Source organism: Cynocephalus volans, chromosome 5, assembly GCF_027409185.1.
Source record: "Cynocephalus volans isolate mCynVol1 chromosome 5, mCynVol1.pri, whole genome shotgun sequence".
In the NCBI taxonomy this organism is placed as follows: domain Eukaryota; kingdom Metazoa; phylum Chordata; class Mammalia; order Dermoptera; family Cynocephalidae; genus Cynocephalus; species Cynocephalus volans.
The window spans coordinates 81,092,423-81,105,595 of record NC_084464.1 but is presented as its reverse complement, the minus strand read 5'-3'; the positions used below and the strand labels follow the sequence as shown (position 1 = coordinate 81,105,595).

Genomic DNA, 13,173 nt, shown 5'->3' with positions numbered 1-13,173 from the left:
ATGCTAGAAAGATACTTCCTCTTCCCCTAAAAACTACCTCAGTCCTGAGAAGGAACCCGGGAGTCCCTGCCAGTTAGGATCAGGAGACTAATTTCTTCAGTTGGTTGTGAAAGATAATAGGAAGGACAGGAAGATACCAGGGAGGACTTGGAAAGCCCAATGGAGATGAGGGCCCAATCCCCTCCCTTCCTTCCTCCTTCAGGGAGCTGGCAGTTTACTTTGGGACCCAACCAACAACACAAGAAGTTCAATGTAAGGAGCAAAGTTGAGGCAGGGGAGAACTTGGGTGTGCAGCTGCGGGAACAGCTGCTGTCTCAATGTATGTGCTGCTTAAGTAGTGCCTTAGAAAGAGGTCAGGAAGCTGGTAGTGCTCTGCCAGGTTGTATAAGGGACACAGGCGACATTGGAGGGAACACGGCACAGCAATGTGTCTGTAGCCCTCAGTGTGAATACTGTGTGCTAACAGCAGCTCTCGATTTCCACAGCTGGAAAGTGGAGATAGTCACAGTTGTGAGGATTAACAAAGAATATTTACAAAACTTAGAGTAGCAGTCGACACATTGTAGTTGTCTAATAAATGTTAGTAGTTGTCATTGCAACATTGTCATAATTAACTTGACTATTAATTTGTGACCTGCATAGGGTAACAGCAAGAACAGTAAAAAGTAGCATGACAAAGTGTTTGTATGGGAGTTGGAGTTAAAACTGAAATTATTTTAACTAAATTCTTGTGAACAGTTTTGCTATGTAGCTTTTCCTCTAAGAAGCCAATAGCAGTTAAAAATGAGATGGTGCAAACATAACTTTGCTGGAGTCAAATTTATGCTGAGCTACCTAAGAATACATGCCCAATTTGTACTTTTCATGGTGAAACAATAAGGGAAAGCCAGAGCATGCTGGACAGCTTGAGAAATTACCTACCTGCTTTCCAGACGCAGCTCAACCTTGAGCCTGAACCAGCAAAAACTTCCAGAGAAGTAGATCTGCTAAAGCCAGCCAGGTGAAGCTTGAATCTGAATGGAAATTTGTTGAGTGAAGGAATGACTACTCATGCTATCTACAAAGGAGATACGTTGCAAAAGCCACTGAAATGTTACACTATGCTTTTCAGTAAACTGTTCATATTCTATTCCCTGCTAGGTACCTGGAGAGTGAGAAATTCTGGATTGTTAATACATGAAACACTCATAAAACCAAAAATGAATGAATGGAAGGGGTCTGCCAAAAAATTACTGTGGTGAGCCGGTCAGGGTTTGAGGACAGCAGAGGTAGAAAGTCAAATATGGATTTTACAAAAGTTAAAAACAAAAAAAATGAACTATGTGAATTCATCTATCTATCTATCTATCTATCTATCTATCTATCTATCTATCTATCTATATCAAAATGTATAAATCCAGTATCCAAAAGGGCTCTGGTTTATATTATGCTGTGCACAGGTGAGAAGTCACTGTGCAAACTGCCCCCCAAAAGTTTTCTTCCAATCAACAGTGAGGGTTAAGGAAGAAGGTACAAGCAGGCAGGGAGAGACAAGCAAGGAATGGAAGTGGGTGCAGGTCACAGACACTGACCAGGTGGGCTTCTTCACTCACAGCTGGGGGTCCTGGTTTAGCTATTTCATCAAAGGCGAAGGGTAGGCTCGCCCGTGTAACCGGCAAGTGGGCAGTAAAGCTAATGATCAGGAGGGACTATGGCCATCTTCCACTTGCTTAATCCAAAGAGTAAGCATTCATTTACCTCTGGAAAACATGTTAATGTATGAAAGCCAGCCCCTGCCCAAAGGAATTTGCAGTGTGGCAGAAAAGGGATACCTTAAAACTATGCTGGCATCAAATCTATGTTTTTGTCATCCAAAAAGACTTTTTAATGACCACTTTCTTATGTACCAGACTCCGTGCAAATTCCTGTGAGCTTGAAATCAATAAGGGATGGTCCCATTATGAAGAGAGTCTACTGAGTTTCCCTTTAAATCTCATTCCGTTGAGATCTGGAGGCCTGAGGAAAAGAGAGAATGTGGGAATAGAGATCAATATAAAGAATGCTAGTCCCTCCAGGTTGGTCAGTGAGATAGCCAGGTGGGCGGTGATGGTGAGGACTGAGCAGCCAGCAGCAGTCACGAAGGGCCAGGGCTGGGGCAGCAGGACACCAACCATGCAGGTCACCCAGCAGCTGGAGAGCTACCATTGAAGGGTGGTGGCTCCTGAGGCGCAGGAGCCAAGAGCATGTGGCGATCAGGTACACACTCTGACACAGACACACAGCCCCCACCCTCACAGTCACACATGATTCCCATTCACATCCCTGTTCCAATGCAGGGCAGAGACAGCATCAAAACCCACAATCTCACCACCATTGCTTCTGAACAGACTTAATTCATTTCTGCATATTTTATAAAACTTCTTGAAAATGAAATGTAAAACACTGTTCCTTAAAAAAAAAAAAAAAAAAAGCCTGTACAGTTACAGTAGTGCTTCCAGCATTGGTACTCCTGTACAATTTTAGTTTGGGGAAATACATACAAAATTGCTATTTGATTATAGAAGAAATGGGTGTCCAGGTTTTAAGTCAAATTAAGGAAAAATATGCAGAAGATAATTTTCAGTTGTTTTCCCTTTTCTTTTTTTTTTTAAACCTAGCCATATGACAGCTATTTTGTTCCTAGTTTTTCAGTGTGACTGGCTGATCCACATTTTCTCCTTTGGGTGGTATGTTTGAGTGTAAGCTGTCATGGTGATTGACAGATGAGCTGATTAAAATGTCCTCCTCGTACAACCAACTAGTGCAATCTGCTGGTCATGCAGCCTCTCAGGTTCCTGGATCCTAAATGAAGGTTCCTGGAGAACAAGAACTCAAATTTCAATTTACACAGCTCTCGGCTCTATTGCTGGTGTGGTCTTTTCAGGTATTGAGGGCTTGAGCTGATGCACAGCAGAGCATGTCCTCCAACACATAGTAAGAGATGCCTGAGGGGCACTGATCGTCAAAATCCCTGGTAATAGGAGGAGGTCGGTTTAGCAAATGCAGGAAACCTCCCTGGTTCAGGTTTTCATCTTTGGAGTATTTGCTTGAACTCATTGATGCTGGTCCAATCTGCTGAGGAAATTCTCCTTGAAAGAGAATTAAAAGGGGGAAATCTTTAGAGGAAAAAAAGGGCAGCTGCTGGAAATACTGTATATAAGGAATAAATAATTAGATTTATCTATGAGAAAGAGTCCCAAGAATCTATCCTTGGAAAATGGAAAAAGCATCCTCTAATTTTAACTTTTTCCCAGTCATGATGGCCAAATATAGCAAAACTGAGTTACTTCCCTTCGCACATTCTTGGTAGAAATAGATGAGAGCTAGTGATGTGCAGCGCTGGAGGGTAAGCAAGGTCCTCCCACCTCATGTCCAGTGTCCCCCCAACCTCCAGAATCAACCGTCCTACCCACCCCTGCCTCCCCCAACCCTGATCAAAGAATCACCCTCAAAATGTGAAAACCATAATTGTCACACAACTAAAAACTGTGTACATACCAAAGTTTTATTTAATTTATAAACAAGGGAATCGTTAGGATGATAAAGCTCGTTTAAAGAGGATATGGAAACTGGGATTATACAGCCAGAGAACAAAGGAGAATGGTGAAATAAAATTGTAAACAGAAAACAGAAAATACAGTCATTGTATCTTATCAATTTTGTATACATTAACTCCTAACTTTATGGAGTTGTTAAATGTCTGGGCCATAATCAGTAGTAAATACTGAGTCAAAGTTACTGCCTTCTGAGCTTCAGCGAACTTTTTCTTAAAGGGCCAGAGAGTAAATATTTTAGGCTTTACAAGCCAAAAGGTAAAATCAAAGACGTTATGAAGGTACTCATGTAACCTACATAACATTAAAATTTAAGCATTTAAAATTATAAAAACCATTCTTAGCTTGCAGGTTGTACAAAAGCAGGCAGCTGGTCAGATTGGCCTACAGGTGATCCCTGTTCACCAGGTGGGATTGTTATTGTTCTAACATGACATTAAAGGTCATGCAGTCAACTTTTTTTCTTATTTTCAAATGTTGGATAATTTTTCTTAAACCCTCACTGATTACCCAGCCTCTTACTCCCTCTGGCCCTTATCTTTACTGTTACAGGAAAGTTAGACGAATAAATGATAATGCAATCATGATTTGGATCCGTGTCACTCATACCTTCAGTGAACGGTTATGGATTATCTGCCATGAGCCAGACACTACTACAGGCACCAGGTCCCAAAGATAAATTGACCATATCTCTGCCCTCAGGGAGCTAAATGCCGAACAAGAGAAATAGAAGCATATATAAGAAGCTGTAATAGAGTCTGTTAAGTACTATAATCAGGATGTGAACAGAAATGTCATAAAGTGCAGAGGAGAAGCAATTAATTCTATAGAAGTGAGGAGACATCATGACAGGCTTTGTATGTAGACAGACAGTAATAAGGATCTGGGTGCTGGTGCATGATGGTGGCGGGCTCAGGCAGGAAAGTGATATTGCAGAAGAGGCAGAAAATGCAGACACTTCTGGGAGTGTCAGGGTACCTCAGTTATCCTGCTGTGATAGCAGCTTTGGATACTGAGTAGGGAACGAAGGGAGCTCAGACTAGAATGAAGGGAAAGCAGGCTGAGCTAGTCACTTAAAGCCAGGCTGTCTAAAAGCCCCTGTCAAATCTATTTGCATCACTTTGGTGTCCTATTTTTCTTTTTTTTCCAACCTTTCTTTTTCCATGATTTATGGTCTAACTTTGATAAAATTTTGGAAAACTCAAAAAGTCTTCAAAGTAAGTACTAAACAATCCTTGAAGTGTTCCCAGGTTTATAAAATCAAAACATTTAGTCAATTATTCATAAAATACTGCAAGTTCGGAAAATACTTAGTAAAAATAAATAGGTACAAAGCGTGGTACCTAGATTAAACTTTTTTTTTTTCATTTTTTTAACATAAAAAAAGGCAGAAATTAATAAGATAAAATCCCTTGAGGATTTTAAAAAGACTCCAAAAAAATATTTTTGGGGAAATCGGTTCTGAGTACACGGACCTCTTAGGTGAATTGGCCTCTAGCCTAAGTGAAGAAAGTGTCAAGAGGCCAAGGATAGAAGTGCACATTTGGGAAACCTCAGTAGAAGCCAGAGAATAGGAAAACAATGGCCCAGGGCAATGTGTAGAGAGGGACGAGAAAGAACTGGGAATGGAACTTTGAGAAACCGCACACTTAATGGGGAAATGGAAGAATTGTCAGCGAAGGGAGTCAAGAAAGAGCAGTCAGTGAGGTGGAAGAGAAACCAGGAGAAGATGATGTCGCAGAAGGCCACTAGAGAGAAGAGCAGGAGAGACGGGTCAGCGATTTCAGCAGCTGTGAGCTGGGCGGTCATTTACGTGGACAGTTCAGAGGTCATGAGAACCATTTGCAGAAGCAGTTTAGTGGAGCGATAAGGACAGAGGCCATACTTCAGTGAGGTTGGAATAAACTGGAAAATGAGAAAGTCGACATGCTCTGTCCACCCACCTCCTGTCTTACAGCTTGGAGCAAGGTGCTGTCCGAAGTTAGGCTCCTGCCTTTCCACAGAGACAGGCAGACAGGGGCTCTAACCTCCTTGATGATTACATTTCAAAGGGATTGGCTCCCAGGCCCTTGGGAGTAACAGTCCAGAGTTGCAAAACTGGCAAGAGACTTTTAAAAGATTTATACCTCAAAGGGGCAGATAAATAATTTGCATTTACAAGGTTTCTAAACTAACTGCTCTAAGGGAGGCCCGGAGCCTAGGGTCAGGAGGAAGGCTGTCTAAGGTTTAATGAAGCTGAGGAGAACATTAAGGCCATTGTGGTCAGAGTAGCGTTTCTTGTCTCTGCCCAATTTTATTATATTTACAGGCAATGCCCAGACCATTTACTTAGCTCCATTTGCAAAGTTTGAAACAAATTCCAATCAAGGCTTTTTTCTTTTCTTTTCTTTTTGCCAAATGTCAGGGTGGAAAAGTCGCTTGTGGTAGTCATGCTGGGAGGGAGAAATATTCCATAACTACTTTTGAGCTAAAAAGGAGAGAATTAGAAAATTCTCATGACGTTTCTAGGTGACTATCATTCTATATTCAGACCAGCATCTGAATTCCCGGATGTGTCCTCTAAATGAGGGTCTGCAATCTGTTAGGCCAAATGACATCTGCAGAGGTGCAGACAGGTAGGAGAGACGACACTGTTATTACTGCATCTGGTTTGCCATTCACCTTTTGAAAACTCCCTGAATAAATGAATCTGTGATATAGAAAGTATAAACCAATGTTAGAACTTTCTGTGATTTATCAACTGGAAAACCGAATAAATCACAGCTTGCTCAGTATTCTGCCAGCATCCCAGCAACTAGAGTCATCTTTCATTTAGGCTGCTGTGAAAATTCTTCAGAAGCATGTAGGGCTTTTATGCCAGTTAGCTGTGCAGATTGAAGATTTCAAAAATGCAAAACCACGTATAACTTATTCCCTTCTTGAATTCCTAAGAAACCTCCTCAAAAATAGGCAGACCTCAAGGCTAGTAAATGGTAAACATGGAAATTAATTACAGTCTGGCATCCAGGATGCTTTCAGTGAAAATGGGGAAGAACAAACTCATTTTCTCTGGAAAATGCATAATTTGTAAGACTCCCATTTAGTCACCAACTCTGAAAAGGTGGTAGATGTCATTCATCACAATAATAATAAAAACAGTAATAATAGCTTTTGATAAACTTTTTAAAATTGAAACATACATATTGTTTATACATACAATTTATTACAATTAATTATACATATTTATGGTGTACAGAGTTGAACGTCAATACGTGTGATTTGAACATCATTGTGTGATGATCAAATCAGGATAATCAGCATATTCATCATTACAAAACATGATCATTCTTTGTGTCTACTAACCAATTTCTCACTATCCCTCCTCCTCCCTACTCTTTCCCACCTCTAGTAGCAATGGTTCTGTTCTCTCCTGAAAGTTCAGCAGATTATTATGATTGTTGGTTGTTTCTTTCTTATTTATTTATTTATTTATTTTTAGCTCTCACTTATGAGTGAGGTCAAGTAGTATTTGTCTGTGCTTGATTTATATCCCTTAATATAATTTTTTCCAAGCTCATCCATGCTGCTGCAAATGGTACAATTTTATTCTTTTTATAGCTGAATAGTATTCCGTGGTATGTATGTACCACATTTTCCTTATCCAGTCATCTGTCAATGGACATTTAGGTTGGTTCCATATCTTGCCTATTATAAATAGAGCTGTGATAAACAGGGGATTGCAGGTTTCTCTTCAACATGATGATTTCCATTCCTTTGGGTAAATACCTGTGGTGATATTGCTGGATCGTATGGTAGTTCTACCTGTAGTTGAGAAACCTCCATTCAGTTTTCCATAATGGCTGTACTAATTTACAGAATTGACACTTTTTAATCTTTATAAAATAACTACACAAAGTAGGTATTATTTCTTCCCATTAACAGTTGGAGAAACTGTGTGTCAGAGAGGTATAAGTAATTTACCTTTTGCATGTCACACCATTGCCACGTGCTGTTGCTGGAATTCAAAGCCAGGCTTGTGTGCCTACTTCGACTCTATCCTATTGTCTCTTTATGAAAGGAAAAGGAGTCCTATAAACCCCCTACTGGGTATAATCTATTTAGAAAAAATGAGGCTGTTTAATCTATTTAGGAAAAAATGACAACATATCAGTTTAATTAATCTTAAATGAATTCTGTTAGTGTCTACATTTCACCAGAAGAAATATCCTATATTTTGTCATAGTCTTAGAATGCAAAAAAAAAAAAAAAAGTGTTCCCTCTCAGAAACCAAAGTTCCAAACCTCCAAATGCCCCCTTAATGTGCTAGGAGCGTCCCTTCCCAGCTGGGAAAGTCACTGGAATCCTCCTTCCAGGTGATCCCCCTCACCACTTCCCTCTCTTTTAGCCCCTGGTCTCCTGTGTCGCTGGCCCTGTGTCCTGGGGTTGCACTGCTGGCCCTTTGCTTCCTGGGATGCCCATCGGTAGGGATTTTTATGACTTCCTGAGCTCTAGGCCCTTTTGCCTTCATTAATATTAACATTAATTTTAAGGAATATTAAAAATTATATTTTAAGACTATATATAAAGACAAATATAATCCATATGAATTTTTCCCTCTGATTTTATTTATTTATTAATTTCTTTTTTCCTCTGATTTTAAAGAAAACATTTTTGTGGGTCCCTAAAAGTACGGCGGGCCCTAAGGCTGTGCGTCCTGCCAGTTGCTGTTGATTGTGATTTGTGAGTTCGCCTTGTCTAGTGCCCCGGGCAAAGGAATGCCCCGCTCGCCTCCTCCCGGCTCCAGAGCCTTTCGGAAATGGGAAGCGATGATCCCAGAGTTTCCTGCACAAGGCGGGCCCGCTCTGCCGCTGTCATCGCGGAGTCACAGTGGCTGTAGCGGGCGCCTCGGGCTGCTCCTGCCACCGCGCCAGTTCCTGCCAGCCTTCCCTCCACTAATGCGCACGGCGCAGTGGCTTTTAAGGAGACAGAAATCAGTTCGGGCGCTTAAATTTTTAAATTTTACCCCGAGTCTAGTCAGATTTCTTTTGCTATTGAGCGCCATCTAGCAAACACTAGGTTTCATCGCATTGGGAAAAGACACGTGAATGTGATGGCGACAGAGAAGGAGATGATGAAATGACGACGATTAGGGAGAGAAAGTCAATCAATCCACAGCCCCTAGGATATGAGGCAAGTGGCGGGGGCGCGACGGGGCATTGAATGAGGATCTGCGGGTCTGAGACCCTGGGAGGCCTGGCAGACAGGAAGAGCCTATTTTCAGGCCTGACAAGCATGAGCGCACGTGGGACCAGAAACAGGAGGTTTGAAAAAGAGACAGTCTTGGACCATCAGGGACCTCTGATCTCCGTGAATTTATAAACTTCTTGATGACAAGGATCTTAATCATTTTCAGTTTACCTGTAAAATGCCTCAAAGTGTTCCCTGCAGGCAGGAGACATGTTTTTAGGCGCTCTTTTATCACATGATGGAGAGCTGAGAGACATCCTTCCTCAGTCAGCCAATTGGGGATGCCTTTCATGACCTTTGAAGTGCATACAAAAGACACTACATAAGCAAATCCAGATGAGAAACTGATACATAAAATGTGCTTACACTAGAAATCACAGTACAAATATTTCCAAGCTCTACCTGGCAGTTCACTTATTTCAAGCCATGTTCATTTCTGTCACACTGGAACAACAGAAAAATTTGAAGCCATTGTAGTGTCAGACTGTGCTTTCTACAAGAAACATTCTGCCTCATGAATGAGTGGTGGCAGACAGTGGTTTTGAGCTTTTGTTTAGTAGGGAGAGGCTTTATTAAAAGGAAAGCATTCATGGAAATCTGATATGTGAACCAATGAGTACAGAGATGCTGGTGTGTAGCGCTCACTCCCTGTTTAGCAGCTTGGAGCCCTGAGGTGTCTCCTGGAAACCCTGTACTTGAAAACCACTAGAATGATGTAAAAAGCCGAACATTGTAAACACACAGAGATGGATGTTAATCTTGGATCATACTTACTTAGCTAAAATAGGCTTCAATTTTCTCACCAATAAAATGATGTCAGAAATATCTATACATATTTGGGAGGTTGCGAATATTAACAAAGGCACATGTTTGAAGTGCCCAGCACAGTGCCAGACACTCCCTTTTTGTATAAATAATTGCCATTTACACTCCTGATGAAGATGGAGGTTCAGGGTCATGATCCCTGAGGACACTTCAGGGAAAAGGTCTGAAATAAGAATGACATGAATCAGAATCTACGTGGTGTGCTAGGGACTAGCCAGGACTTCTGGTGCCAGGGTGGACCTGGACCTTCCTGCCAGCTGCTAGTAGCAGCTGCTGACATGATCAACTAACTAAGGCGGAGAGATTGTCAAATTTTCTCTGCCGAAGAGCTATCCACATGGATTAAGAATAGAAAATTAAGTCATTTTGCCAGCAAGCAATCCTAGTAAGCCCCAAATATGCCCCACACCATTCTAGGTGTCTTTTGAATTTATGTACACGTTCATGGAGAAACCTCTCTATAGTGCCAACCATAACAAATAATCTGTGTAAAGGGGATTTCAGCACATCCAGGAAGCTAAGGCAATTATAGACCGATTAGTCCACACACCAGTCATAAGGACTCGCCTCCTCAGATCCACAAGTTGATTATGACTTGAAATTATTCTTCTAGAAAATGGCATCTAATTTTTTCCTTCCTAATCTACTGTTGATTTCAAGTCTCCTTGCCCTTCCTCTTTCCAAGCTACCGACCATGTTCAGAGCAGAGCATTTTAGGTTGTTGCCACATAATGTATAGTTTATTTTTATTGACAAAATCAAGAGCAAAGAATGGAATGCTCGGAGTAAACTGTTTCATACAATTGCCTGGGAATGTGTTAAATAAGAGGCAAATATTTGGATGGTCCACCCATGAATGAACCCATCATTCCAAGGAGAAATGTCTTTGTGATATGACAAGAAAGAAGATAACGAAATTGATAATAATAACACAGGGAAAGCTTTGCTTAAGAAAGTTCTACTAGTTAAACTTTCATTCACTGTACAGCCAGTCTTTCCTATCTGCTCCATGGCGCTTCCTCTCGAATCAGCACACATCCAGTTCCCAGTCTTTGCCTAAGGCCCAGAGTTGAAAGTGTCCCTTGAAAGATGACATGTAAGTAAAGACGTCATCATAATATGTGAGGAAAATATTTTAGTAATAAGAATGGAAGCAGTATGAGTTGCTTCACAAATTAATGTTGTAAATACGATCTCTTCCATTTTGACTATAATTAATTAACTGCAATCGCCCTCACGTGCCATATTAGCAGGTGGTTCAACGGCTCCCCCTTGGGGCTCTTCCCTTTCTTGGAACTTTTCACATGGTCCACAAAGGAGTAGGAGTGAGACTTCCGTCAGAGGACTTGAGCCCAAACAGGCATGATCTTGGCAACACTCAGCTTCACTGAGGCTCAGTTTCCTCATCTTCAAAGTGTGTGAATTAGTCCAGGCCTCTGAAATATCTTCTGGCTCTAAACTTCTATCTTATGTGTCAAATTTTATATACAGATAAAATGAAACTCTAAAGCAATCAGCGAGTCTGAATTCTTAGTGCTGAAGGTTTTGAAAGGCTAAGATTATATTTGTTGAACAAATGAATGAATGTTGTCTTAGAACCCAGGAAGGCATACACAGCAAACAAAACCTAAGCTCAGTGATTTGAAGTCTCCTGCTGCTTCTCTATAGACTGGTCCTGAATAAATAACATAACGAGGGCAAGTAATTTATAAACTGATGGCATTTGTTCCTCAAATATACTCAACTCAGCGCCCCTGAATTTGGATAAATTCATTTCTCCAACGTTGCCCTCCTGAGTAATGTGCAGCTGTGCTGATGCATGGATTCTTCCTGGCTGGGCTGAAGAAAATTACGGTAAAATAGAAATATTTATTTTCACAGAGAAACTCTTTTGGTTATCATTTCCTATCACTCCTTAGAGGGGCGGAATCTATGCATCTGGCCAGCCCAGCCTTCCACATTAAATATATTTGTCCATTGCAGAAAGAGGGAAAGGAGCCTTTGTTCCCTCCTGGATTCAGTTTACGCAACTCCAGTTCTGAGCTGCTGACAGCTGTTATTTACTAAACCAGGCCTTGGACATGAAGTCACCTGGGTTGTCAGTGTAAATTTGAGTTATTTCTTAAACAGTGACAGGGATCTCTTAACATGTCCAGCTTTAGGAACCAGGAGGCAGAAAAAGCCAGTTCACATTATCTAGGCCTGGTTGTCCAGAAGGGATCCACAGGCTGCAGAGAAACACAAATCCTCTCAAGACTTTTAGCACGTCTACCTTGCTGGGAGGCCCAAAAATATGTTTTGAGGTGCTGAATCAGAACAGGGAACACAGCAAGGCACTGGAATTCTCACTCCCACCTACCTATATACAGAGTTTCTATGATCAGTAACTTTGGCAAAGCAGCTGACTGCATTCTCCACTTGAGAAATCACAATAGATATTAGCTTATTAATGACCCTCAGAGGTTTAAAAGTAAAAAGAGAAGAGGGTGGAATTGGAGGGACAAAAAGAGCAAGAGAGAGAGGACACTGTTATATTTATTTCACACAGAATTTTTTACAACTTTTTTAGCCACCAAACCTTTTTAATATAAAACTTATGAAGTCTTGCTGAATTGGATTTCTGCAAATGTTCCCACTTGGGAAATATTGGGCCAGAGGATCTAGGAAGTCATCCTAATTCTAAAACTTCTAAGTTCTATTTATATATCTTCTAAAGCACAATTCTGATCATATCCTCCCCTTGCTCAAAAGTCTTCCATGGTTCCCAGCTGCCTGCAAAGTCCAAATTCCTTGGTATGGCATTCAGAGATTGGCCTTAACTTACCTCTCTGGTCTTAGATCCCTTCCTCCCCATCCACTACTCGCTCCTTCATCCTAACTTCCTTCTTTCCTCTGCTCTCTGTTCACATCTCTGCTGCTTTCCCACCTCTATGCCCTGCTCATGCTGCTGTCTCTGGTTGGAATGCCTTTTCCAGCCTTTGCATGTATAAATGCAACCTACTTTAAATACTCAGTTCCCAGCAATCCCCTTCATGATGATCTCTTCACTAACCGTATCTTTATATTTAGAGCTTGTACACTAGACAAGGTATTGGGCTTCTTGTATAGAATTATCTGCATACATTACTTCCTCTAAGCTTCTTGGAAGAACAGTTTTATACACGGTTGCCTATTCCCTAGTTCCTTGTACAAATGGGTGCTTATTCAAAGAATAAACTCAAGGGTAAATGACTGATGTGATTGAACTGGAAACCCTTCCAGGGCAGAAAGATTAGTGGTCTGCTGACCAGAGGCCTGTTCTGGTTCTGCCATCAGCTCTTGGGGACTCTGGCCATTTGTTTCTCTGCTGAGAGCTCAGGGTGCTCAGCTCTATGAAGACAAAAAAGGGCTGATAAGGGCCACTGGCCTTCCAGAGCTAAATATTCTGAGATTCTCTTATTTATAATTCACTTTCCAAAGAATGCGAAACAAACCCTACAGAATAAAGAGTAGAGCAAAATAGAACAGTTAATGATAAGAAAGAAGAGAGTCTTAAAGTTTTTAATAGGGA

The 13,173-nt window shown here is 41.1% G+C and overlaps 1 protein-coding gene across 1 annotated transcript in view; it reads left to right on the top strand.

Moving 5' to 3' along the window:
• IMPG1 (interphotoreceptor matrix proteoglycan 1) overlaps positions 1-13,173 on the top strand; it is a 126,913-nt gene that overhangs the window by 102,666 nt on the left and 11,074 nt on the right. The gene's annotated exons all lie outside the window — the stretch shown is intronic.